This window comes from Lissotriton helveticus, chromosome 10 (genome assembly GCF_964261635.1).
Source record: "Lissotriton helveticus chromosome 10, aLisHel1.1, whole genome shotgun sequence".
NCBI lineage: Eukaryota > Metazoa > Chordata > Amphibia > Caudata > Salamandridae > Lissotriton > Lissotriton helveticus.
This window is the reverse complement of record NC_136071.1, coordinates 476,341,385-476,356,418: the sequence shown is the minus strand read 5'-3', so window position 1 is coordinate 476,356,418 and position 15,034 is coordinate 476,341,385. Positions and strand designations below refer to the sequence as shown.

General features: G+C 44.7%; 1 long non-coding RNA gene across 1 annotated transcript in view; it reads left to right on the top strand.

Moving 5' to 3' along the window:
- The window catches only part of LOC144785340 (uncharacterized), a 4,610,862-nt gene that overhangs the window by 1,746,956 nt on the left and 2,848,872 nt on the right, over positions 1-15,034 (top strand). The window contains exon 5 of the long non-coding RNA XR_013601832.1: positions 13,670-13,767. This is a non-coding gene — a long non-coding RNA (uncharacterized LOC144785340). The remainder of the gene's footprint in view (positions 1-13,669; positions 13,768-15,034) is intronic.

Below are 15,034 nucleotides of genomic sequence, written 5' to 3'. Positions count from 1 at the left end.
CAGCGGCCAACTACACCCAGTCATGTGACCCTGGGAACAGTCTGCAGGCACCACATAGGGCAGGAAAATACAACATTTGTAAAAGTGACATTTTCAAAACTATAACTTAAAATCCAACTTGTCCATGAAAGAAGGTTTTAAATAACAATTTCACAGGTGCCAAATATGAAACGTTTACCCTTTCCCAATTAAAATATAGCACTTATTTGATGTAATAAGGCAACCCAATTTTATACTATGAGAGAGATAAGCCTTACAGTAGTGAAAAACGAATTTAGGAGTGTTTCACTACTAGGACATGTAAAACTTTAAAGTACATGTACCACCTTTTAATTACAATGCACCCTACCCTAAGGGCTACTTAGGGCCTGCCGTTATTGGGGAAGTATATGCAAAAAATGGGAGGTTAAGGCTTGGCAAGGGGGTTTATATAAGCATGTGGCGTTGGCAGTTTAAAATGGCATTTAGGCTGCAATGGCAAGCCTGGGGCATTTTTAAATGGCTAATTAATTGGGTGGCAATAAGTGCTTTAGACCATTTAGTAGCCTGTAATTTACAGGCCCTTGGTATATGGTATACCACTCTACAAGGGTCTTACAAGTCAATTAAATATGCCAATCAGGTGTAAGTAAATTTTGCCATGTTTAAAGGCGAGAACACAAGCACTTTAGCAGTGGTAAATTGAACAAAGTCCTAAGTCCAACAAAACAACTTTCAGCTTAAATGGGAGGGTAAAAGCCAAAGGTTTGGGAAGATCACTAACCAGTCTAACATACAACTAAAGTAACTATCCTTCTATCATGTGTGCATTGTAGACACTGGATTTGAGGCAAATATCCAAACATCAGTCTACTTTTATGAACTTGTACACAATATTAGCTAGATTTCTAATAAAATTGATACAATATGTTTTTCCCACTTGTATTGTCAATTAGAATAATATTGTTCAGAAATGTTGAGATAAAAAGAACTTAACTTTTTCTATTTTTCTTTCTGGACTGCATGCAAAAGTCCTGGCTATGTTTGTGAAATGTCGACCTAAACAGAGGTCTTTAAACTGTAGGGCATCCCCCTCTGGGGGTCAGTGGCTGTATTCCCAGGGAATGCACAAATGGCTCTGCACTTACTTGTAAATGAAGATAACCTTAAAGCACCAATGGTATGTTTGCAGACTGTCTTCATTTGCATCCAGCCGATTAATAAAAAAAAATAATGGGGAGGAATTTGGGCAGAGTCAGTGAGTATGGAGACAGGGGCCAAGAGGTGGATAAAAAGATCAAAATATTCAGCATTTTGTTGTTTTCTCCTTCAGTTAACTGCATGTGAAATAACAGGCACACAACTTAAATAGTAAATAAATATAGGTTTAACTAATGGATTGGAAATGTACTCTCTGATGAAAGCTCAGTTGATTAATGTGATCACTACAGATGTCTGTGTGAGACCAGAAAGGCACATAATTTAATATTGACTGGTGCGGCAAGAAATAGTGATTTGTTTATTCACAGTGCTATGAGTTCTGCACCTGTGACAAAATGCACTGTGAAAGTAAATATTTTGAATCGTATTGTTTTAAAATTGTATTACACTGCATACAATAGACTGCTGCAAAATGTTTTGTTTAGGAAAAAACAAGTGATTTAAAAATATTTAAAAAGATGGCAAGTCTAACAATAAGTGATTAGACTGTATCTAATGCAAATATTTTTTCAGTGTCCATTAAAAGGACACGCTACAGAATATCCGCAGATACCACCTTTACAATACCTCACTGTAAGGATAAATAGTGGCTCCATCAATTGACATGTGTATTGGCTCTAAAGCAGCCTTTATATTTGGTGGTTAACCATTGTGCACATTACCATTTCTTTCAGGTAGCAGGAACACTGTTGATAAGACATGTTTATTCTTTAACCCTTTATCTCTTTCTCTGCTTCATAACACAAGAGCGCACCCATCCTGCTATACCATGATCATGAGCAAAGGACTATTTTTTTTGGTAGCATTAGGGCCAAGGACACCCTTGCTGCCCATGGAAGAGGACTGAAGCAAAATGGTGGCAGATGTGGCTACACAAAGTGGCAGAAAGCCTGAGTTGCGCATCACACCTCGAAGTGATAGCCTCGGGGAATGGGCATTGTAGCCACCCTGCTTCACACGGTGTAGATATCATTGGTGCAGTAGCAGCATAATTACAGTTGTTTAGTGCCCTTCTTTTTTCTTGATTAGGGGACTAGTTTGTACTTGCTGTCTGAGTGTTATCTTGGACCTCAGAGACCTGGCCCAAGGCAAGAGAAAACTGAAGCAGAGGAGACACCTTGGTTAAGGTATCAGAGACAGGAATAAGAGGAAGCAGGATGGCGGTGATAGCCTGCTTTGCAAGGCAATCAGTGGGGGCTAATCCGCTAAGGCTCACATAGCAGGTCAGGTGAGGAATGGTGGGAACACTGCAGTGTGCATGACGCTTTGGCCGGCTGTCTGCAGCTGGCCAAACGGATGTATGACATTACAACGCATGCTTTTACCACGCATGCTGTTACAACACAGTTTTTACAGCGCATACCATTACAACGCATAGCGCTTTGGGGTGCTGGATAGTGAATAGTTTAATTTACTATTCCAACTCCAGTCCCCGTGGACACTAGGGAAGGTGTTGGATAGTAAATTAAATCTATTCCCTATCCTAGAGCGCCCCCCAGCGCAATGCGTTGTAATGGTTTTCATTGTAAAACCTGCGTTGTGATAGCACTGCGTGGTAAAAGTTGCGTTGTAAAGGATGTTTCCCGGCCAAACAGCCATGAGCACTTAGCGTGTTCTTCACCCAGGCTGAATTACAGCCTTATATGTGGTGACTCCTATATGCCCTTTCCATGCCCACACCAACGAAAATAGTTTTTAGAGATTTTCCAACCCGCATGAGCATCATTGCCAAGTATGAAACGCAAATCTCGACTACAATGCAAAGCTGACACTAATAAAACGTGCTGCCTGTTTTCAAATTGGAACAAATCCTATTGTATGCCCTTCGCGTTTGCACCATTTGAGATAACCAGAGTCAGATGGGCAGTATCAGGTGTTTCCCTGGGAGGCTGGAAGCGTGGGGGCCGGTTTTGCAGAGGTGGGGGTCTGGTTTTGTTACTTTGGGCCAGTTTTGCAGCGGTGCTGCAATATTTACCCTCTGTAACAAAAGCAGCAAGCAAGAATTTCCAGCCTCTCACGGCCAGACAGTGCTTTCCCAGGGGCTGGTACGAGAAAACAGTGCCGGGGCTGCTTTGCGCTCCCAGTCTGGCACCGGAGATAACTTTCTGTTTAACATTGATTGTATATGGGTCAACACCACAGCTGTTGGGCTGACAGTATCGGATTATGTAAAGGATTATTAGAATAATATGTGTTTTTTCTTAGGGCTAACTTTGCAAAACAAACACTCCAAGAAGACTGAAACTTTGTAGACTAGCAGCCAGATTCATGAAGCCAAATTGCGCTCGCAATGGCTGCGAATTCGCATTTGCGAGCGCAATTTGAAGAAAAGGAATTCTTGATAGTGAAAACTCTATAATAGCAAATTCGCTAAAGAAAAAATGCGAGGTCGCAAATAAATTCGCAGAATCCAGGAAGAAGCCCATTAGCGATTCGGAATTTGCGAGATACCATGGATTCTGCGAAACAATTTGCGATTTCGCAAAATAATCGCTATCGCTATTCAAGAAAAATCGCAAAATGCGAAAATCCCAAAAATCGCTTTTTGCGAGGCGCAATTTAAGGAGAACCCAAACCAGGTGGTAACCATTAAGGGAAAAAAAAAAAAAATAACTTTACCAAACTACCAACAGGTGCAGCTCTGACCAAACACACTTAAGGGGACGCAGCTGGAGCATGAGGACTCTCACAATGCCAGGACGCTACATGGTGGTCAGGCGGCGAAGGCTACAGCGAGCAGCACAGAACACACGCAGGATCCAGGAGCGAATTTTCCGCCAGCGGATCACCCTTCTGGGCCAAACTGATGAGCAAATTTACTCTAAGTACCGCCTGAATGGGGCAATGATCATCAAGCTGATCCAGGACCTAGACCCCCTGATGCAGCACCCAACAAGGAGGACCAATGCCGTGCCCACCCATGTGTCGGTATTGTGCAGCCTGCACCTACTGGCCTCCGGAAGCTTCCAGGGGATAGTCGCTGTTGCAGGGGGGATATCCCAGCCCACCATGTCCCGCTGCCTAAGGAGTTTCCTGGATGCAATGCTGACCCGGCTACACCACTACATCTCATTCCCCACCACCCAACAGGACTTGAATGACACCAAGCTGAAATTCTACAACATTGCACAATTCCCACATGTAATTGGATGCATTGACTGTACCCACATCCACATCTGCCCACCAGCACAAACGGAATACATGTACCGCAACCGCAAGTCCTACCACTCCCTCAATATCCAGATGGTGTGCAACGCCAAGACTATCATCACGGACATAGTGGCACAATATCCGGGGAGCACACATGACTCCTTCATCTTCTGGCACAGCGGCATGCACACACGACTGGCAAGGGGAGACTTTAGCAAAGGACACCTACTAGGTAAGTACACATGCCCCCAAATAGTACACTGTGTTCATGTATCTGCGCAGAACAGGCACTCACCCTGTGCTTCTTACCTTCAGGTGACAGCGCATACAGTCTACATGAGTACCTCCTCACCCCATACCTCAACCCTGCCACACCACAGCAACGGCATTACAATGCTGCACACATACGACCAGAAATTGCATTGAGAGGACATTTGGCCTATTGAAGAGCCGTTTCCGCATACTTCACAAGACTGGTGGGGCCATCAAATACACACCTGAGGTCTGCTGCTGCATCGTGGCCGTGTGTGCAATACTCCACAACATTGCTACCAAGCGCAGGATACAGTGGAGATATCTGGCAGTGAGTCGGAAGGGGACAACCGCCCACCTCCACATGTGCGTCATGCACGCGGGGAAAATCCTGCTGAAGGACACAGGCGCCGCAACCACATCCCTTTTAACTGTTTCTAGTGCACCCATACCCCTCACAAAACACTGCACTCATGCATGACAAATGTAATAATGATATGAGTCTGATTCAAGTCAGACCATAAATCTTTATTGTTAATGCACAATAGATTGGCCTTTTGTTACTTTGGTGTCACATGAAGAGAGTATTTCTTCACACCTCCCCATGCAGGGGTAGAGGGCTTGCAGGGGTGTCCAGCTTGACCCACCAAGAGGGTCCAAGTTCTCACTGTCGGTTGCGACGAGACGCACCAAGTCGTCTCTCTGGGTCCTGAGGGACGGTGTTGGCCCGAGTTGATGCTGTGGGCCTGCTGCTGCGGCGACCTACAAGCACAGGCGGCAAGGATGTGCTGCTGTTTGTCGACGCTACCTCGCTCACATCGTCAGGCCCCCCTGGTTCTCCATGGGCAGTGGGCTGGCTGCCGAGCACTGCTGCTGTTAGCATATCAAGTGACCTGGCCACATCCTGGCAACACTGTACCATCTGGCCCTGCTTGGCAAGTGACCTGCGTGCCAGCTGTGACGTTGCATTACCAACAACGTGGTTCGACCTGGTGTAGGCCGACAGGCGGGCCAGTAGTTGGCGGTGGCGGCGGCGGGTCATGTCCTGCTGGGCTACCAGCAGCTGGCTGTTCTCCCTGACAGCCGCGGTCATCTGGGCGATATTTTGGCCAGTCGCCTGCAGCTGTGTGTGTATTGCTGCCAGGTGACGCGCCTGGGTACGGTGCACCGCCAGCATGCGGCGTTCAATGGCCAGGCCAGGATCAGGAAGAAGGAGTGCCCTGCCTGTGCCTGTTAAGGCCTGACGCTGCTGGCGCCTCAGTGCGCTGCAGTGTATTCTTGCTCCAGCTGTGCGCCTCGTCTGCCTCCTAGGCGCTGGTGGTAGGGCCTGTACCACTGCTGTGGGTGTCTGTTGGGGTGTTGGCTGGACACCTGTGGCTGCAGGGGTGGCCCTGTCCACACGGGGTGATGGTGGTGGAAGCACTGCAGGTGGCTGTGATGGACCGGGTCGCTGGTTGGACTGGCCCTCACCCTCAGTGTCCTCCTGGGTCTCCACGATGTGCAGGGCCTCGCTATCAGTGCTGGGTTGGTCGACAGCACCTGTGATGTAAAAGGGTGCATGATTAATGTTATGTCTCTTGCACATGCGATGCTGATACATGCATGCAGGCTTGCTTACCCTGACTGGCTTTTGGAATTACTTTGATTTGACAGGTCTGGCTGTGTTGAGCTATCTGGGGATTTATGATTTCACTACAACTACCACAATGCAATGGGGCATTTCAGGTGTGCATGGCCTGCAATACTGGGGATGTCATATTGCTAGCTCAGGAGTCATGGGGATTGTTGGGGGTCAGGGTCGCAGTCGCATGGCACTTACCTTCTGATTGTTGGCTGGGTCGGGATGAGTCCAGCTGGATGACCCCCACGCAGGCTTCTGGTGCGATGGTGTCCTCTATGAGGTCCTCCAATGGAGTGTTTGGTGTGGCAATAGGATCCCCTCCACCGGTGGCCAGTCGCTCCCCAAGCCTCTCGGCAATACGCTCCTTTGAACGACCTCTCAGGTCGTACCAGCGCTTCTTGAGGTCATCAATTGACCGCTGGGTCACCCCGACCGAATTTACTTGCGTGGATGCGCTGCCAGATCCCGCGCTTGTCTGCCTCTGGCACCCTCCGGGAGTCTTTGCCGAAGAGGCGTGCATTGTCCTTGGTGACCCCCTCAATCAAATACTCTAGTTCGAGTTCAGAGAACTTGATTTTTCTCTTTCTCCCTTGTCCACTGCTCCCTGCTGCTTCCTGGGACATGTTGTGGATTTGTGCCCTGTTGGGGTGCTGCAAAATCAAAGGTTTGGAGCTCTTCAGAATGCTGCTTCCACTGTCTGGCTCTGTGTTCTGTTTGTGGGTGGGAAAAGCCTACTTCCTGGTTGTGATGTCATCAATGGGCTCGAAATGCGACTTCCCGTTTTTGCGATCTCGCAGTTAGCGAGATCGCAAAATGCGATTTCGCTAATTATGAGATCGCAATTTCTACATGGAAAAATGCAGATTCTGCGAAATTTAAGCGATTTTGGCAAAATTGCAATCGGCAATTGCGGCCGATTGCGATTCGCTTTTTTCAATCGCATTTCTACATGAATGCCATTCTGCGAATTTCAAATTGCGATTCGCTATTTCTCGCAAATTGCTATTCGCAGAATGACACTTTCATGAATCTGGGTGTAGGAGACTTGGGTGCATTTCAGTGATTCTTAAACAAGAGTTGACGGTTTGGTCCACTTCATTTATGATTTCCCTATTAGTGAAAAAAAGTTGCATTTTGATTGTAACCAATCAGCACAGTATTCTTTTGACACACAATTGCATTGTAAAGCTGTAAAATTGCCTTTCGTCCGATGGGCCCGGGCTCTTAAGCCGTAGAGCTCTGCTGAAGCATAATATCAGATTTTTCAACTTGAGAAGCTCATGGGAGGGCATACCACCTGCATATTACACGCAGTAATCCCCAATTCATCTTCATGGCAGCAAGTCACATAATTCCTCTGTCAAACCCTCTACGAAAATGCCCCCAAATAGGCCACTATCGAGATGTATGGGCCAAATGTATTTTGGGAGACCTGCTCGGAAAAGCTTTACATTTATGATCCAATTTCAGGTCTCTCAAGCCCTCTTTGGCCATGTCACTGACAGTGCACAGGCGCACTCGTCCGAATTCTAAATGTGTTTACATCTAATATTCAGGGATAGGACCCATATTGTAAAGCAGCAGTTCACTAATGTAACTGCATATAATCTCCGAGAAACTCTCACATTTCTCATATGAGAGGTGCTGTTTTGATGTAAAAGAAACTTGTTTATGAATATTGCATAAAACATTAACACAACCTTTCTCTGCAAAATGGCTGTAATAGACTCTCACACATCACCCACATCAAAAATAACGTACAGGAAAACGGTATTCAAAACAATCTGTTTAAGAACTGTCCAAGGTCATCACAGCAAGACTCTGCATCACACGGCTCTATCAGGGGGCCTACTGAAAGACTGAGGCTTTGGGCCAGAACCGACTTAGGGCCAGATGTAGGAAAAGCGTATTTACCGATTCATAAATACCGAATTTTACCGATTTGGTATTTATGAATCGGTAAATATGAAGGTAGGAGATTTAGGAAGATTCGGTAATTGAATTACCGAATCTGTAAAAATCGGTATGTACCAAATCGGTAAATACCGATTCGGTATTGCCCATTCATTCCTATGGGCCTTGAAGCCCATAGGAATGAATGGGCAATACCGACTCGGTATTTACCGATTCGGTAAATACCGATTTTTGCAAGGGTGCAGGGGGTGTCACTTTGACACCCTCTAGCACCCCGAATACAGGCATGTGTGCCATGTGGCACACAGACATGCCCTAAGGGCATGTCTGTCTGTCACATGGCATAGGTGTGCATGCACACCTGGATTCGGTATTTTACCACCCAATTGGATTGGGTGGTAAAATACCGAATCTGTAAGGCCTGTGGGACTCAGAAGAGTCCCACCTACATCTTGCAGTTACCGAATCGGTAAGAATACAGATTCTGTATTTTACCGATTCGGTAAATTTACCGATTCGGTAAAATAGGGCCCCTACATGCCAATTCTTAAATATCGGTCGGTAACGGCCGAAATCGGCCGTTACCGACCGGTATTTTGGCTCCTACATCTGGCCCTTTGTGCCTTAAAACGTGTCTGTAGCGTAATCACATTATCACAACAATTCTGCATCAAAGAGTAATGTGGGAATATCAAAATGCTAGTATAGATAGAGATGAGGTAACCTTGTCATCCAGGGAAGGATGTCTTGGGATATCGCCGACAGTAGATAAGCCCCCTACTAAAGATAAAGAAGAGAAAGCCCTAGATGAAATTATTCACAAGGTGATTCCAAATACAGGAACTATTAGGATGATTTCCTGGAACATAGCAGGGCTCATTAAAAATATGTCTAAGCCCGAATGGAATGAATTTATAGAGGGATTTGACATTTGTATGTTTCAAGAAACATGGAGTACATCCCCCCAATATAAATATGGATATACAACTTACTCAATCCCAGCTACTAGTACAGGGCGGGGTCGGCCCTCTGGGGGCCTACAGATTTGGATTAAAATAGCGCTTAACTTGGCTATCACCCCCCACCCAGGGCTATCAGATGATATATTGCACATTTCTGCAAAGGCTATAAATCCTTTGAGCTGTTCAATGTGTATGCACGTGGGACTCCGGGAGGCCAAACGTCATCCACTATAGCTTTGCTGAGGGGGCGTTGGCAGGTGTTCGACCGCTATCTAGTATTGTCATCGGGGGAGACTTTAATTGTACTTATGAACCTCTGGCCACAGACGACATCATGTGTATGAGTGAGGATGATTGTATAAAGTCTATCCCGCAGCTGACCCTAGTACCAATAAAAAAGTGGACCCCGAGAGTGATCCAATTAAATACCCTAACAGTAGAATATAATCTACGTGCTTTGAACGGGAGAACATTATCCAACCCGAATGGGGCAATGACTTATAATAAACTCAGTTGTCCCTCCTGTATTGATTACATTTTGCTTGATACTAACTCCTGGAGTAGACTAGTTGATATGGAAGTTGTACAGTCTCAGGACAGCGACCATAATCCACTATGCATGGCAATAAAATGGGGGAGTGAGAGGGACCCAGTAGAGATACCTTTAATGATAACAAAAGAATGAATCCCGTCTGATGGTAACCGTAAGCTTAAGTGGAACAAAATAAAGGGGCAAGTGGACAGTCTGCTCTCCATTAGAGGATTGGTGGAATCACAAACCAGAGAATTGATTTCTGAAACTATGGCTCCCTATAACGACAATAATAATTTTAGTCTTGCAGTTTCTTATAATACCTTAGTGAGGGAAATTGGATCCTTCTTTGTACTTAAAGGTAGCGGAGGTTTATCAAGAAAATACCATCCGCAACCCACCACCCCCTGGTATACGGTACAATGTAGGGAGAAGAGAAGGGAAATAGGAATTGTAATCAAGGGGAAAGATAGTGCAGCTGTACGGCTGGCTAGAAGGGAACACAATACCTGCATACAAAAGGCTAAGAGGGATTGGGAGGAGGAATACTGGCAGGAACTAAAGGTGGCAGCAAACTCAAAAAATACAATATTATTCTGGAACATGATAAATAAGTTAGATAGAAAAGGAGTGGACCCACTTGCCAATCATATAACCGAACTTCAATGGCATACACACTTTTCCAATCTGTATCATTGTGAGGAAGAAGTGGCTCCATCTTGGTGGGGACAAACCTGCACCAACAACAATGGGACTATATCCCCTGAGCCTTTTACAGCCCAGGAGGTAGCTGCAGCTATAAGGAATATACCCCCTGCAAAAGCGGCTGGCCAGGATGGGATACCAGGTGACTTATACTTACATGAACCCAAGCTGTGGTCTAATTTTATTGCTCCATTGATAAATCTAATCCTTGCAGGTCACCCTGTCCCCGACTCCTGGAAGGGAGCAGAAGTAGTTACAATCTACAAGAAAGGTGATAGGGAGGACCCAGCCAACTACAGGCCGATTAGTTTGAACGATGCTATACAGAAAGTAGTTGGCCGGGTTATCGTGAACAGAATAGACAGATGGATAGAGGAGGGGAACATACTCTCCCATTTCCAGGCAGGATTCCGTAAAAATGTGGGGACAATGGATCAGGTCTTTAGATTCTGGGCAATCTATTGGAAAACAGTCACCGTAATGAAGGGAAAACTATACCTGGCCTTTGTAGACCTTAAAAGTGCGTTTGATTTAGTTCCCCGCGAAAAACTCTGGAAGGTCCTAATGGACATGGGGTTCCCATGCTACCTTCTGCAACTAATAGTTAAGCTCCATGAGGATAGCTATGCTAGGATAAGGTGGGGGAGCCAGGGGCAACTAACAGGGAGGGTGACCGTGAATAGGGGTGTACGGCAGGGCTGTGTGATGGCCCCGACACTGTTCTCCCTCTTTGTCAATGGGGTTGTAGACCACCTGAGGGAGAACAGTGCCGATGGCCCCGTCCTGGCCGGGGAGAAAACACCCACCCTCCTCTTCGCGGACGATACCCTACTGTTGGCTAAAACCCCAACGGGCTTGCAAAAATTATTGCATAGATTTACCCTGTTTTGCTATGAACATGGACTCACCATCAACACGACTAAAACAAAGTTGATGGTGTTACCCCCCCTAAACAGGGAAGAAAACCCCAGATTACCCTCAATGGATCTCCACTTGAGGTGGTGGAGGAATTTGACTATCTGGGAATCAGGATCAATAGTAAAATGAGGTGGGATTCCCATATAGCCAAGATGTTATTAAACCTTAAGAGAGTCTCGGGTGCCATTCTGAGGAGCCAGCGATTATCAGTAAGTAGACCTATCGCTCCGGCTCTTGCTGTGTATGAAGGAAGGGCATTGCCTTCTGCGACATATGGGGCAGAATTATGGGGTGGAGAAAATGTCCAGGTCTTGGCTAGAGCAGAGAATAAATTTATAAGGGAACTAGTAGCCCTACCGGCTTCAACCCCGCTGAAACCTCTGTATCTGGATATGGGCAAACGTTCTATCTCTGATGTAGTCCATTTGCACCCGTTGCTGTTCTGGGTGCGCCTAAGGAGGACCCCAGAGCTAGCAAACTATGCTTTGGTGCTGAACGAACTGATTACATTGAATACCGGTGGCAAAATCCACTGGGTAAACAAATTGAAACAGATGGTTTTGAAGTTGGGTTTGATTGAATCCTGGATTTCCCAGTCCCCACCCCCAAAGCAAGTAATAAAGAAAATCTATTGGGAGTGGGTGGAGGCAGAAGAACAGAGGAACCCAAGCTGGGGTACTTTAACCACGCAGCTTATAGAACATAAACCTACTAGGAAGTTGGAACCTTTTTTAGATCTTATTAGAGCACCTAGAGACAGAGTGATCTTTCTAAAGCTGCGGTATGGAATTTTACCACTTAATTCTTTTACCAAACGTTGGAAAGGCTCAAGGGCCCCTAACGGTGCATGCCCCTGTTGTCCCTGTAAAACAGAATCCCTTCCACACGTTCTGTTTGGCTGTAAAGCTTATACGAGGGCAAGAAACAAATGGCTGAGACCAGTGTGCAGGGAGCTGGGGGTTAGTGATTTCCGGGTTGCACTCCGCATTATTACAACTAATACGTCCCCCCTTTTTATTGTTTGTGGTGTGGCAAAATATCTATCAACTGCTTGGCTCATTCGCATGAGGATATGTAATGCTATTAATCCTTACACCCTCCAGATACGGTTACCAATCAAATATATTTTAAATATTGATATACTTAGTATTGTCATGAAATCTGTTTATGTTTTATGCTTTTAAATGTATAGTATTTTTTGATCAAATCTTAAACATGGAATGTACAACGTTTAGCCTTAATGTTTTATGAATTAATGTACTTTTATGATATGACAATATTGAATAAAGTATCAATCAAAATGATTTCGATTACGTTGGCATATTTAAGTTACTCTAAGCCATAGTAGTAAACCCATGCCCGGTCAGTTTACTTGTGAGTTAAACCCAATGGAATGGAGAACTACCATGTGCAACCACACTTATCAATCATAAAATCACATGGAATTTCCAATTCGGTGAGGTTTAATGCATATATGTACCACCTGCCCTGACCAGGTGGTAAAGGTATGCTGTGTGGGGGGGGAGGTGTCGGTAGAGACAGAGTGGGGAGTAGGGGAAAGAAGAGGAATCTAAGTTCTGACATATACTACTTCCCTCCAGAAACACAATGGTGAAAGAGGAGTGTCTGCTACTGCTGCCTTACCTCATGCATTTTTCCAGGAGTAATTGCCACCTGGAAAAGTCAGTTCCTTTGTTCCAAGGCCCGAAGCATGGGTTGGCTCACACAGTGAATCCCATCAGTTGTAAGGATTCAGTACCTTTGGAAACCTGCAGCACATCACCTCAAAGAAATGAAGTGGTTCATGAACTTGGTGCTATGTATAAGACTGCGGATGCATATATGCCTCCTTATGTAATAACCAGTATGTAGAGGAAAAATAAACATGCCCCATTTGTAAAGGGGTCTTTCTTGACGCTATGCAACGGAGGGAATGCTTTTGACTGTGCATTATCCAGGTGCAGGTCAAAAGGCTATTACGGGAGGCTCTGAATTGATGCGACCAGGAGATGGCACTCACTTAAGTCTTTATTTAAAGTCTGCCGTGTTTTCTCTCCTCAAAAGTCTGGGTACCAGTGCAGTGCAGAGTGTCTGAAAGAACGGCAGTATCAACCCTGTCAGTAATTGTGAAAACACATCCATGCCCCCTGCCAAGAAATTAACTTATACATTGTAAATAATTAATTAAACCATGCCGAAAAGCGTAATGTAAATTGAATGCTACATACTATCATTACCTCATGAATATTATACAAAGTTTGTGCACTCTTTCTGTCTGGCAAGCTGAGAGTCTATATTCTGATTTACGTACTACAAACGTTTTCTGCGAACTGTCAACCTTCTCAGCTGTTTTGCTGTGTTACAGTGTTCACTTTCCCTAATTAACCTTAATCATGTTTTTTTTTTCTTCTTCAGCGTCATATCTGAATTGAAGCACACTGGTCATGTGTTCCTTCTGGGCGCTTTCAGATTGATGGGGACCAGGTTCTGAGATGCATTAGATATTTCTGTGGGTGAGTCTGCATCCTATTAAAGTTAATTTAACATGTTTTGAACAACACTTGAACGGATTGTTGCTGATAATCTCGAACAAAATAGTTCACGAACCTTGCGAAAATATTCTTGGAGACCAGGGTGCTTCCTTGTGCGGTGGACCACGAGTTTACTTTTAAAAAGTTAAACATTAAACTAGACTTTTAGCCTGAATGTTTATGTCAACGATATGCACGAGCACCAAAATGCATATAATAGTATGTTTGGCAATTAGGTATTTGGTTTCATTTTTATAACTGTACCAGAATTTAACTGCATTTTTCAAATATGTCTCCTGTTTAAAGAAGACAGCACATATATAAACATAGCCAGTTTAACAAAATAATTGTGAAAAATTGTAGGAGTTGGCTAGATTAATTTAATTTTTTCACTGGGAGGGGAGGCAGCATTAAAAAGTTTGAAGACCACTGCATTAATATATGCATTTCTTAACATACTGAAATCCACAAGGGCTGGCAAGCCTCGTGGTCCAAATGAAAAGATGGCTGTAGTTGTCCGTGCTGAGACTTTGCTTTCCAAATCAATTTCCCACGAGCAGACAAGGGTATTATTTGTAATAGGGACCGTTGTGTTTCAAGACCTAATAAAACAAGGGTGGCCGATAAAGGTCCATGCACGTTAGATCCAAGATACATTGTCAGTATAACCATACACCACAAATTAGTTCCACGTAGATCTATTGGTTTCTAAGTCATCTTCAGTGGATATTTTGAAATACTGGTGTGGACCATGCACAATGTCGGATACCACTTGATGATGCAAGGAAGGGATGGGCATTGCATTCTGACCAGTTCTAGTAAGTGCAATTTGTGGTAAGGAGGATGGTTACTATGGTCAGGAATTCTGTTGCAGGCTTCAGGTGGGGCCTCCTTTTTAGTGTTAATGTTAAATATAAAAAAAGAACTGGGGAGTCAACATTGTAATGTGAGCTCCTGCTGCACGTCAGCAATGGGTCCCCATTCATCCAGTCTTTGATATCTATGTCGTACCTCTACTTGTTTTACATTGTTGCTCGGGGGGGTGGGTCAGAGCATTCTGGAGGTACAGATCACTTTTTGTTACACTACTTGCTCAAAAACCTTTAAATGATGATTGTCCTTTGTAATTATATGGAGAGCAAATTAAGATGATTTAATCAACATCTTTAAAGATTTCCTCAAAGACCTATCCTTTACACAAGCCTGCTCTCTCCGTACTCATACAAAATGTGCTACCTTAGATTGGATC